Genomic DNA, 13,359 nt, shown 5'->3' with positions numbered 1-13,359 from the left:
ACTGCACTCCAGCCTGGGCAACACAGCGAGACTCCGTCTCAAAACAAACAACAACAACAAAAAAATGCAGATCATAGACTAACAGAATGCACTCTGTGGCAGTAAGAAACCAAATTATAATCAGGACCTACAGCTGTGACAGGTAAGAAGTCACACACTCTTACACCTAAAGAATAAACTACATTTTCTGCCAGTCACGGTGGCTCTTGCCTGTAATCCCAACACTTTCAGAGGCCGAGGTGGGCAGATTGCTTGAGTGCAGGAGTTCAAGACCAGCCTGGGCAACATAGTGAGACCCTGCCTCTTAAAAAAAAAAAACAAAAACCAAAAATATGGTGGCTCACGCCTGTAATCCCAGAACTTTGGGAGGCCAAAGCAGGCGGATCACGAGGTCAGGAGATCGAGACCATCCTGGCTAACATGGTGAAACTCGTCTCTACTAAAAACACACACAAAAATTAGCCGGATTATGTATGTTTAGCCAACCTGTTCAGCATAAAGCTCCTGTCCCAGCCCCTCCTCCTTTCAAGGACCTTCGACAAAATTCAACAGCCCTTCATGCTAAAAACTCTCAATAAACTAGGTATTGATGGAAAGTATCTCAAAATAATAAGAGCTATTTATGACAAACCCCCAGCCAATATCATACTGAATGGGCAAAAACTGGAAGCATTCCCTGTGAAAACTGGCACAAGACAGGGATGCCCTCTCTCACCACTCCTATTCAAAATAGCGTTGGAAGTTCTGGCCAGGGTAGTCAGGCAAGAGAAAGAAATAAAGGGTATTCAATTAGGAAAAGAAGAAGTCAAATTGTCCCTGTTTGCAGATGGCATGATTGTATATTTAGAAAACCCCATCGTCTCAGCCCCAAATCTCCTTAAGCTGATAAGCAACTTCAGCAAAGTCTCAGGATACGAAATCAATGTGCGAAAATCACAAGTATTCCTATACACCAATAACAGACAAAGAGAGAGCCAAATCATGAGTGAACTCCCATTAACAATTGCTACAAAGAGAATAAAATACCTAGGAATACAACTTACAAGGGATGTGAAGGACCTCTTCAAGGAGAACTACAAACCACTGCTCAACGAAATAAAGGAGGACACAAACAAATGGAAGAACATTCCATGCTCATGACTAGGAAGAATCAATATTATGAAAATGGCCATACTGCCCAAGGTAATGTATAGATTCAATGACATTCCCATCAAGCTACTAATGACTTTCTTCACAGAATTGGAAAAAACTACTTTAAAGTTCATATGGAACCAAAAAAGAGCCCGCATTTCCAAGACAATCCTAAGCAAAAAGAACAAAGCTGGAGGCATCACGCTACCTGACTTCAAACTATACTACAAGGCTACAGTAACCAAAACAGCACAGTACTGGTACCAAAACAGAGATATAGACCAGTGGAACAGAACAGAGGCCTCATAAATAACACCACACATCTACAACCATCTGATCTTTAACAAACCTGACAAAAACAAGAAATGGGAAACGATTCCCTATTTAATAAATGGTGCTGGGGAAACTGGCTAGCCGTATATAGAAAGCTGAAACTGGATCCCTTCCTTATACTTTATACAAAAATTAATTCAAGATAGATTAAAGACTTAAATTGTTAGACCTAAAACCGTAAAAACCCTAGAATAAAACCTAGGCAATGCCATTCAGGACATACGCATGGGCAAGGACTTCATGACTAAAACGCCAAAAGCAATGGCAACAAAAGCCAAAATAGACAAAAGGGATCTAGTTAAACTAAAGAGCTTCTGCACAGCAAAAGAAACTACCATCAGAGTGAACAGGCAACCTACAGAATGGAAGAAAATTTTTGCAATCTATCTATCTGACAAAGGGCTAATATCCAGAATCTATAAGGAACTTAAACAAATTTACAAGAAAAAAACAAACAGCCCCATCAAAAAGTGGGCAAAGGATATGAATAGATACTTTTCAAAAGAAGACATTTATGCAGGTGACAGACACATGAAAAAATGCTCATCATCACTGGTCATCAGAGAAATGCAAATCAAAACCACAATGAGATACCATCTCATGCCAGTTAGAATGGTGATCATTAAAAGGTCAGGAAACAACAGATGCTGGAGAGAATGTGGAGGAACAGGAATGCTTTTACACTGTTGGTGGAAGTATAAACTAGTTCAACCATTGTGGAAAACAGTGTGGCAATTCCTCAAGGATCTAGAACTAGAATTACCATTTGACCTAGCAATCCCATTACTGGGTATATGCCCAAAGGATTATAAATCATGCTACTATAAAGACACATGCACACGTGTGTTTATTGCAGCACTATTCACAATAGCTAAGACTTGGAACCAACCCAAATGTCCCTCAATGATAGATTGGATTCAGAAAATGTGGCACATATGCACCATGGAATACTATGCAGCCAAAAAAAGGATGAGTTTATGTCCTTTGCAGGGATGTGGATGAAGCTGGAAACCATCATTCTGAGCAAACTATTACATGTACAGAAAACCAAACACCACATATTCTCACTCATAGGTGGGAATTGAACAATGAGAACACTTGGACACAGGGCAGGGAACATCACACACCAGGGCCTGTCATGGGGTGGGGGACTAGGGGAGGGATAGCATTAGGAGAAATACCTAATGTAAATGACGAGTTAATGGGTGCGGCAAACCAACTTGGCACATGTATACCTATGTAACAAACCTGCACTTTGTGCACACGTACCCTAGAACTTAAAGTATATTTATATGTATATATATTTATATACGTATATACACACACACACACATATATATATATACACATACATACAAAAGCTGGGTGTGGTGGTGAGCGCCTTTAATCCCAGCCACTCAGGAGGCTGAGGCAGGAGAATCACTTGAACCCAGGAAGCAGAGGTTACAGTGAGCTGAGATTGCACCACTGCAATCCAGCCTTGGTGACAGAGCGAGATTGTCTTTAAAAAAAAAAAAAAAAAAAGGAGCAGTGGTTTGTAGTTCTCCTTGAAGAGGTCCTTCACATCCCTTGTAAGTTGTATTCCTAGGTATTTTATTCTCTTTGTAGCAATTGTTAATGGGAGTTCACTCATGATTTGGCTCTCTCTTTGTCTGTTATTGGTGTATAGGAATACTTGTGATTTTCGCACATTGATTTCGTATCCTGAGACTCTGCTGAAGTTGCTTATCAGCTTAAGGAGATTTGGGGCTGAGATGATGGGGTTTTCTAAATATACAATCATGTCATCTGCAAACAGGGACAATTTGACTTCTTCTTTTCCTAATTGAATACCCTTTATTTCTTTCTCTTGCCTGACTACCCTGGCCAGAACTTCCAACGCTATTTTGAATAGGAGTGGTGAGAGAGAACATCCCTATCTTGTGCCAGTTTTCACAGGGAATGCTTCCAGTTTTTGCCCATTCAGTATGATATTGGCTGGGGATTTGTCATAAATAGCTCTTATTATTTTGAGATACTTTCCATCAATACCTAGTTTATTGAGAGTTTTTAGCATGAAGGGCTGTTGAATTTTGTCGAAGGTCTTTTCTGCATCTATTGAGATAATCATGTGGTTTTTGTCTTTGGTTCTGTTTATATGATGGAATACATTTATTGATTTGAGTATGTTGAACCAGTCTTGCATCCCAGGGATGAATCCGACTTGATCATGGTGGATAAGCTTTTTGATGTGCTGCTGGATTTGGTCTGTCAGTATTTCATTGAGGTTTCACATCAATCTTCATCAGGCATATTGTTCTAAAATTGTCTTTTTTGTTGTTGTGTCTCTGCCAGGCTTTGGTATCAGGATGATGCTGGCCTCATCAGATGAGTTAGGGAGGATTCCCTCTTTTTCTATTGATTGGATAGTTTCAGAAGGAATGGTACCAGCTCCTCTTTGTACCTCTGCTAGAATTCGGCTGTGAATCCATCTGGTCCTGGACTTTTTTTGGTTGGTAGGCTATTGATTATTGCCTCAATTTCAGAGCCTATTATTCGTCTATTCAGAGATTCAACATCTTCCTAGTTTAGTCTTGGGAGGGAGTATATGTCCAGGAATTTATCCATTTCTTCTAGATTTTCTAGTCTATTTGCGTAGAGGTGTTTATAGTATTCTCTGATGGTAGTTTGTATTTCTGTGGGATCGGTGGTGATATCCCCTTTATCATTTTTTATTGCATCTATTTGATTTTTCTCTCTTTTCTTCTTTATTAGTCTTGCTAGTGGTCTATCATTTGTTCATCTTTTCGAAAAACCAGCTCCTGGATTCATTGATGTTTTGAAGGAGTTTTTGTGTCTCTATCTCCTTCAGTTCTGCTCTGATCTTAGTCATTTCTTGCCTTCTGCTAGCTTTTGAATTTGTTTGCTCTTGCTTCTCTAATTCTCTTAATTGTGATGTTAGGGTGTTGATTTTAGATCTTTCCTGCTTTCTCTTGTGGGCATTTAGTGCTATAAATTTCCATCTACACACTGCTTTAAATGTGTCCCAGAGTTTCTGGTACATTGTGTCTTTGTTCTCATTGGTTTCAAAGAACATCTTTATTTCTGCCTTCATTTCATTATTTACCCAGTAGTCATTTAGGAGCAGGTTGTTCAGTTTCCATGTAGTTGTGCAGTTTTGAGTGAGTTTCTTAATCCTGAGTTCTAATTTGATTTCACTGTGGTCTGAGAGACAGTTTGTTGTGATTTCTGTTCTTTTACATTTGCTGAGGAGTGCTTGCTTCCGACTATGTGGTCAATTTTGGAATAAGTGCAATGTGGTGCTGAGAAGAATGTATGTTCTGTTGATATGGGATGGAGAGTTCTGTAGATGTCTATTAGGTCTGCTTGGTGCAGAGCTGATTTCAAGTCCTGGATATCCTTGTTAACCTTCTGTCTCATTGATCTGTCTAATGTTGACAGTGGGGTGTTAAAGTCTTCTGTGATTATTGTGTGGGAGTCTAAGTCTCTTTGTAGGTCTCTAAGGACTTGCTTTATGAATCTAGGTGCTCCTGTATTGGGTGCATATATATTTAGGATAGTTAGCTCCTCTTGTTGAATTGATCCCTTTACCATTATGTAATAGCCCTCTTTGTCTCTTTTGATCTTTGTTGGTTTAAAGTCTGTTTTATCAGAGACTGGGATTGCAACCCCTGCTTTTTTTTGCTTTCCATTTGCTTGGCAGATCTTCCCCCATCCCTTTATTTTGAGCCTATGTTTGTCTCTGCATGAGAGATGGGTCTCCTGAATACAGCACACTGATGGGTCTTTACTCTTTATCCAATTTGCCAGTCTGTGTCTTTTAATTGGACCATTTAGTCAATTTACATTTAAGATTAATATTGTTATGTGTGAATTTGATCCTGTCATTATGATGTTAGCAGGTTATTTTGCCCATTGGTTGATGCAGTTTCTTCCTGGCATCAATAGTCTTTACAATTTGGCATGTTTTTGCAGTGGCTGGTACCAGTTGTTCCTTTCCATGTTTAGTGCTTCCTTCAGGAGCTCTTATAAGGGACGCCTGGTGGTGACAAAATCTCTCAGTATTTGCTTGTCTGTAAAGGATTTTATTTCTCCTTCACTTATGAAGCTTTGTTTGACTGGATATGAAATTCTGGGTTGAAAATTCTTTTCTTTAAGAATATTGAATATTGGCCCCCACTTTCTTCTGACTTGTAGAGTTTCTGTCGAGAGATCCACTATTAGTCTGATGGGCTTCCCTTTATTGGTAACCCGACCTTTCTCTCTGGCTGCCCTTAACACTTTTTCCTTCATTTCAACCTTGGTGAATCTGACAATTATGTGTCTTGGGGTTGCTCTTCTCGAGGAGTATCTTTGTAGTGTTCTCTGTATTTCCTGAATTTGAATGTTGGCCTGCCTTGCTAGGTTGGGGGAAGTTCTCCTGGATAATATCCTGAAGAGTGTTTTCCAACTTGGTTCCATTCTCCTCATCACTTTCAGGTACACCAATCAAACGTAGATTTGGTCTTTTCATATAGTCCCATATTTCTTGGAGGCTTTGTTCATTTCTTTTTACTCTTTTTTCTCTAAACTTCTCTTCTCGCTTTATTTCATAAATTTGATCTTCAATCATGGATAGCCTTTCTTCCACTTGATTGAATTGGCTACTGAAGCTTGTGCATTCGTCACGTAGTTCTCATGCCATGGTTTTCAGCTCCATCAGGTTATTTAAGGTCTTCTGTACACTGTTTATTCTAGTTAGCCATTCGTCTAATCTTTTTTCAAGGTTTTTAGCTTCCTTGCGATGGGTTCAAACATCTTTCTTTAGCTCAGAGAAGTTTGTTATTACCGACCTTCTGAAGCCTACTTCTGTCAATTCATCAAAGTCATTCTCCGTCCAGCTTTTTTCCATTGCTGGCAAGGAGCTGTAATCCTTTGGAGGAGAAGAGGCACTCTGGTTTTTAGAATTTTCAGCTTTTCTGCTCTGGTTTCTCCCTATCTTTGTGGTTTTATCTACCTTTGGTCTTCGATGTTGGTGACCTATGGATGGGGTTTGGTGTGGATGTCCTTTTTGTTAATGTTGATGCTATTCCTTTCTGTTTGTTAGTTTTCCTTCTAACAGTCAGGTCCCTCAGCTGCAGGTCTGTTGGAGTTTGCTGGAGGTCCACTCCAGACCCTGTTTGCCTGAGTATCACCAGCAGAGGCTGCAGAACAGCAAATATTGCTGCCTGATCCTTCCTCTGGAAGCTTCCTCCCAGAGAAGCACCTGCCTGTATGAGGTGTCAGTCAACCCCTACTGGGAGGTGCTCCCTGTTAGGCTACACAGGGGTCAGGGACCCACTTGAGGAGGCAGTCTGTACGTTCTCAGAGCTCAAACGCCGTGCTGGGAGAACCACTGCTCTCTTCAGAGCTGTCAGACAGGGACATTTAAGTCTGCAGAAGTTTCTGCTATCTTTTGTTTAGCTATGCCCTGCCCCTAGAGGTGGAGTCAACAGAGGCAGCAGGCCTTGCTGAGCTGCGGTGGGCTCCACCCAGTTCAAGTTTCCCTGGCTGCTTTGTTTACCTACTCAAGCCTCAGCAATGGCAGACACCCCTCCCTCTGCCAGGCTGCTGCCTTGCAGGTCGATCTCAGACTGCTGTGTTAGCAGTGAGCAAGGCTCTGTGGGCGTGGGACCCTCCGAGCTAGGCATGGGATATAATCTCCTGGCGTGCCGTTTACTAAGATCATTGGAAAAGCGCAGTATTTAGGCTGGAGTGTCCCATCTTTCCATGTACAGTCTGTCTTGGCTTCCTTTGACTAGGAAAGGAAAATTCCCTAACCCCTTGCACTTTCCGTGAGGTAATGCCCTGCCCTGCTTCAGCTCACCCTCCGTGGGCTGCACCCACTGCCCAACCAGTCCCAATGAGATGAACCAGGTACTTCAGTTGGAAATGCAGAAATCATCCATCTTCTGCATTGAGCACGCTGGGAGCTGTAGAGTGGAGTCGTTCCTATTCAGCCATCTGCTAATTTTTGTATTTTTAGTAGAGATGGGGTTTTGCCATGTTGGCCAGAATGGTCTCAAACTCCTGACCTCAAGTGATCTGCCTGCCTCAGCCTCCCAAAATGCTGGGATTACAGGTGTGAGCCACCATACCTTGCCAAATTTGTGATTTTATTTTATTTATTTTTTATTTTTTGAGACAGAGTCTCGCTCTGTCACCCAGGCTGGAGTGCAGTGGCATGATCTCAGCTCACTGCAAGCTCCGCCTCCCAGGTTCACGCCATTCTCCTGCCTCAGTCTCCCGAGTAGCTCGGACTACAGGCACTCACCACCATGCCCAGCTAATTTTTTGTATTTTTAGTAAAGACAGGGTTTCACCATGTTAGCCAGGATGGTCTCGATCTCCTGACCTCGTGATCCGCCCGCCTTGGCCTCCCAAAGTGCTGAGAATACAGGTGTGAGCCACTGTGCCTGGCCCAAATTTGTGATTTTTAAGTTAATATTCCTAATAAGAGACAGCTTGGATCATGAGGTCAGGTGATCAAAACCATCCTGGCTAACACAGTGAAACCCTGTCTCTACTAAAAAGTACAAAAAATTAGCCAGACGTGGTGGCCATGCCTGTAATCCCAGCTACTTGGGAGGCTGAAGCAGGAGAATCGCTTGAACCCGGAAGGTGGAGGTTGCAGTGAGCCAAGATCGCGCCATTGCATTCCAGCCTGGGTGACAGAGCAAGACTGTCTCAAAAAAACAAAAAGACAATTCCTCTCCTAAAAGAAATTCAAGGAGCACTGTTAAGTTATTCTATTTTTCACTTCATTTCATTTTTATATTAAGAATAAATGAAATTTAATATAATATATCTAATAAATGTCTATCTCTATATTTATTATTTAGAATCCATAATTCTACTTTGGATAGTCTGTCTTGAGGAAATAATCCTAAATACATAAAAGGCTTTGTACACAAAAATGCTCATTGCAGTATTATTTAAACCAACAAAAAACTGGAGAGAACCTAATTGTCCAACAACAGAGAAATGTTTAAGTAAATTATGCTGTATCCTTCTGATGGAATATTATGCAGCCATTAAAAATGATGCTTAAAAAGAGTTGGTAATATGGTCTGAGAGACCAAAATACACACCACTTTATCACTAAGACAGAACCTCAGGTTAAGGAAACAAAGTTAATTACAGGGCTCAATGCAGCTGGCATGGCAACTCCCTAAATTCCTGTGACTACAGGAAAAACCACATTCTGGTTAAACTCTCTTAACAACAGGAGGTATCAGGCAAATGATCAGACCTCTCCTAGCTAATTTACCAGACAGACCACTACAACTCTGCTTGGACAGAGGACTAGCCTTACAAACATTTTCTTTTCTTTTCTTCTCTTCTCTTCTCTTCTCTACTCTTCTATTTCTCTTTCTCTTTCTTTTTTTTTTTTTTTTTTGAGACCGAGTTTCACTCCTGTTGCCCAGGCTGGAGTGCAATGGCGCAATCTCAGCTCACTGCAACTTCTGCCTCCTGGGTTCAAGCGATTCTCCTGCCTCAGCCTCCTGAGTAGCTGGGATTACATGCATGTGCCACCATGCCCGGCTAATTTTGTATTTTTAGTAGAGATGGGGTTTCTCCATGTTGGTCAGGCTGGTCTCGAACTCCTGACCTCAGGTGATCCACCCGCCTCAGCCTCCCAAAGTGCTGGGATTACAGGCATGAGCCACTGCGACTGGCCCTTTGTTTTCTCTTTCTTTCTTTCTTTCGTTCTTTCTTCTTTCTTTCTTTTTTCTTTTTTTAACATTTTTTATTTTTATAATTGAAATGGAAGCTTCCCATGTTGCCCAGGTTTGTCTCGAACTCCTGAGCACAAGCAATCCGCCCACCTTGGCCTCCCAAAGTGCTGGGATTACAGGCATGAGTCACCGGCCTACAAACATTCTTTTTTGATAAGCAGCTGCAGACCTTAAACCAGTTTCAGCCAGTTTATAGAGGCTCCACACAAACGGTCTTTTTGTTCTATAGTTCATCTTTGATGTAAAGAGCCAAATTCCACCTCATTTTAATGCTAAAACCCGCCCCAAAGTGAACATGGGATGTATGTTACATATATATTTGCCCATTGTGCATGCACTTGGCTCCCCTCATAAATATGTATAGTTTTCCCCCCAAACCTGCTAAATATGTATGACTATTGTATAATACAGACCCTGTGAGGCTTAAAACCCAACCTGCCCTTTCCCTCTTTGAAGAGAATAGAGAGCACCTTTGGTCCATGTCTGAGACTATCTCTTCCTGGTTTGCAAACTGATAGCACTTAGTAAAGCTCTCCTATCTACTATTTAACCATCATGGTGGTCTTTTGGATAGTAATAAAGTGGGAAAATGTTATAATCTGATATTAAGTGGAAAAAGATACGGTGATATGTATGGAGTGAAATCACACTGTTTTGAAAACTAAAAATTAGCATGAAAAAAAAGACTGAAAGGAGCCGGGCATGGTGGTGTGTGCCTACAGTACCAGCTACTCGGTAGGCTGAGGCACAAGGATCGCTTGAATCTGGGAGGTGGAGGTTTCTGTGAGCTGAGATTGCTCCACTGTACTCCAGCCTGGGCATCAGAGTGAGACCCTGTCTCAAAAAAAAAATTAAATCCGGGCGCAGTGGCTCACACCTATAATCCCAGCACTTTGGGAGGCTGAGGAAGGTGGATCAGTTAACATCAGGAGTTTGAGACCAGCCTGGTCAACATGGTGAAACCCTGTCTCTACTAAACATACAAAAAAATTACCTAGGCGTGGTGGTGTGCACCTGTAGTCCCAGCTACTCGGGAGGCTGAGGCAGAATCGCATGATCCCGGGAGGTGGAGGTTGCAGTGAGCAAAGATTGTGCTACTGCACTCCAGCCTGGACAACAGAGCAAGACTCTCTCTCCAAAAACAAACAAACAAAACAAAACAAAACGAAACAAAAACAAAAACAAAAAAAAACTACAAGGAAACACACAAAAATGTTACCAGTAACTGTCTTTGGATTGTGGTTCTGCAAGTCATTATCTTTCCATATATATATTTTTTTCCATAATAGAAACATTATTTGTTTTTCTTTCTTTTCCCTTTTTTTTGAGACGGAGTCTCACTCTGTCCCCCAGGCTGGAGTGCAGTGGCGCAATCTCGGCTCACTGCAAGCTCCGCCTCCCGGGTTCACGCCATTCTCCTGCCTCAGCCTCCCGAGTAGCTGGGACTACAGGCGCCCGCCACCACGCCTGGCTAATTTTTTTTATTGTCGGTAGAGACGGAGTTTCACCGTGTTAGCCAGGATGGTCTCGATCTCCTGACCTCATGATTCGCCCGCCTCAGCCTCCCAAAGTGCTGGGATTACAGGCATGAGCCACGGCGCCTGGCCTTTTTTTTTTTTTTTTTTTTTTTTTTTTTTTTTTGAGATGGAGTCTTGTTCTGTCACCCAGACTGGAGTGCAGTGGCGTGATCTAGGCACACTGCAACCTCCACCTCCCGGGTTCAAGCCATTCTCATGCCTCAGCCTCCAGAGTAGCTGGGATTACAGGCACCTGCCACCACACTGGCTAATTTTTGTATTTTTGGTAGAGATGGGTTTCAACATGTTGGCCAAGCTGGTCTGGAACTCCTGACCTCAGGTGATCCACTCGCCTTGGCCTCCCAATGTGCTGGGATTACAGGCGTGAGCCACCTTGCCTGGCTATTTTCTAAGAACAACAAAAGTCTTCTTCATATTAAGAAAAAACATGTATCCTCTGATACGCTTACCCAATAATCTTAGTTCTACCCATTGGAGGTAAACTAAGTCAAAATTATTTTCCATGTAAGAGCTTTTCTGATGTTTGACATTTGACATCATTCCCCTATATATTTTCTTCCTTCCTTCCTTCCTTCCTTCCTTCCTTCCCTCCTTCCTTCCTTCCTTCCCTTTTCCTTCCTTCCTTCCTTCCTTCCTCTCTCTCTCTTTCTTTCTTTCTTTCTTTCTTTCTTTCTTTCTTTCTTTCTTTCTTTCTTTCTTTCTTTTTCTTTCCTTCTCTCACTCTCTCTCTCCCTCCCTCCCTCCTCTCTTTCTCCTCCCTCTCTCCTTCTTTCTTTCTCTATCTCTCTCTTTTTTATGAGACAGGGTCTTGCTCTGTCATCCAGGTTGGAGTGCAGTGGAGTGATCTCAGCAATCTCTTCTTACTGGACTGAAGCAGCAATCCTCCCACCTCAGCCTCCAGAGTAGCTGGAACTACAGGCATTTTCTTCCAGCCTCCTGTGCAGCTAGGACATAGTCACATGATCAAGGCACACCAATCAGATGCATTGGAAGGTGGGACGATGAAGACCCAGGAAGCATGCATAATTGATTCAGGTAAGTGGCAACAGCAGTTCCACCCAATTTCCAGAGACAACCAGGGCAGCAGTTGTAAGAGCAGCATCCAGCATTTGGTAAGATTATCCAAGGATGCAGCAGCTTCTGTACCCAGAGGTGGCAGCTGGAGTGTGTTCACAAGAACTGTTGTGTGGCCTGATTTGGGTACTGTTTCTGACTACACAGCCTCCAAGACAGCTCACTCGACCTCCCAATTATTTAAGGTACTCCCTTATATTCTACTAATAAATTTATTTTCTGGAAAGTCAGTTAAGTTAGCTTAAATCAGCCAGTTTCCGTTACTTGAATCACAAACCTAGACTAAAATAACTTCCCTGAATCTTCATTTTGACTAGATTAGCCCTGGGGGACAGCTTAGAGTGGGAAAAGTTGGTTCCTGCCAAGCACCTACAACCTGTTCCAGACCAGACAGGGATTTCAGCTACCAAAACCTGCTCTGATGCCTGATTATTGTAACGTATAGTGCAGAGTGGGAAGGCTGGATCGTCTCTGAATTTGATTCTCCATAGCCATTTCAGCCTCTAGCCAGCAGGTGGGGGCCTCCTCAGTCTTCTGAAACCAGTCTGCCAGGCGTCGCCCTCTCCTTCCCCTCTCACTGCTGCAGGAACTGGAGAGGTGACTCAGTAGGCACCCCTTGGGCCAGGTGGACCCCTGGCAAGAGTTGCTAACACGCCTCTTGTACTCCAGCCTCACTTCCCCATCCCTCCTCATGTACAAGCCACAGAAAGAGAGAAGACGTGCGGCCACAAATGCTGCGCATTCCACGCGGCCCCTAGGGTTTATGAGTATCTGTGAAGGCATCAGAGACAGGACACACTTTTCTTTGTCCAGGGTGATGGAAAGGACACAGGAGTTATTTTCTAACCCTGGAATTAAAAGACTAGAAAATACATTCTCCTTCCACCTAGAAATGTCCCCCAAGGTTGGTGGCTTCTCATGCCAGTCCCAACATGGCTCGCATTCAGGTGTCTGAGTGATCTTCCTTTCACTATATCACTATATCATGCCTCCACTGTCAATCCCTCCCTATGTCCCACCATAGAATATTTAAAAGTCTGGAATGGACCCCATTTACAGGTGAGGAAACTGAGGATCAGAGGTTGGCTTGCCACCTCAAATCTAAACTCTGCATAGCTTCCAAGAATCTCTATAACCAGGTCTCACTCCACTTTCTACTCATGGTTCTCCATAGCAGTGATCTTCAAAATTGTCTGCCCTTCCAATCCTGAGAGAATATATAAGAACCATGCAGCCCCTTGCATATTTTTTAAGATAGTAATTGCAAGCTTTATCTAAGATGAAACATTTTTAAGCCAATCAATTTTTTACATTCTTTTTTTTTTTTGGAAACAGAGTCTCACTCTGTCACCCAAGCTGGAGTGAAGTGGCACTATCATGGCTCACTACAATCTCTGCCTCCTGGACTCAAACAATTCTCCCACCTCAGCCTACAGAGTAGTTGGGAATACAGGTGCACACCACCACACCCAGTCTAATTTTTTTTTTTTTTTTTTTTTGAGATGGAGTCTCAGTCTGTTGCCCAG

This window comes from Macaca thibetana, chromosome 4 (assembly GCF_024542745.1).
Source record: "Macaca thibetana thibetana isolate TM-01 chromosome 4, ASM2454274v1, whole genome shotgun sequence".
In the NCBI taxonomy this organism is placed as follows: domain Eukaryota; kingdom Metazoa; phylum Chordata; class Mammalia; order Primates; family Cercopithecidae; genus Macaca; species Macaca thibetana.
Note: the sequence above shows the minus strand (reverse complement) of the source record.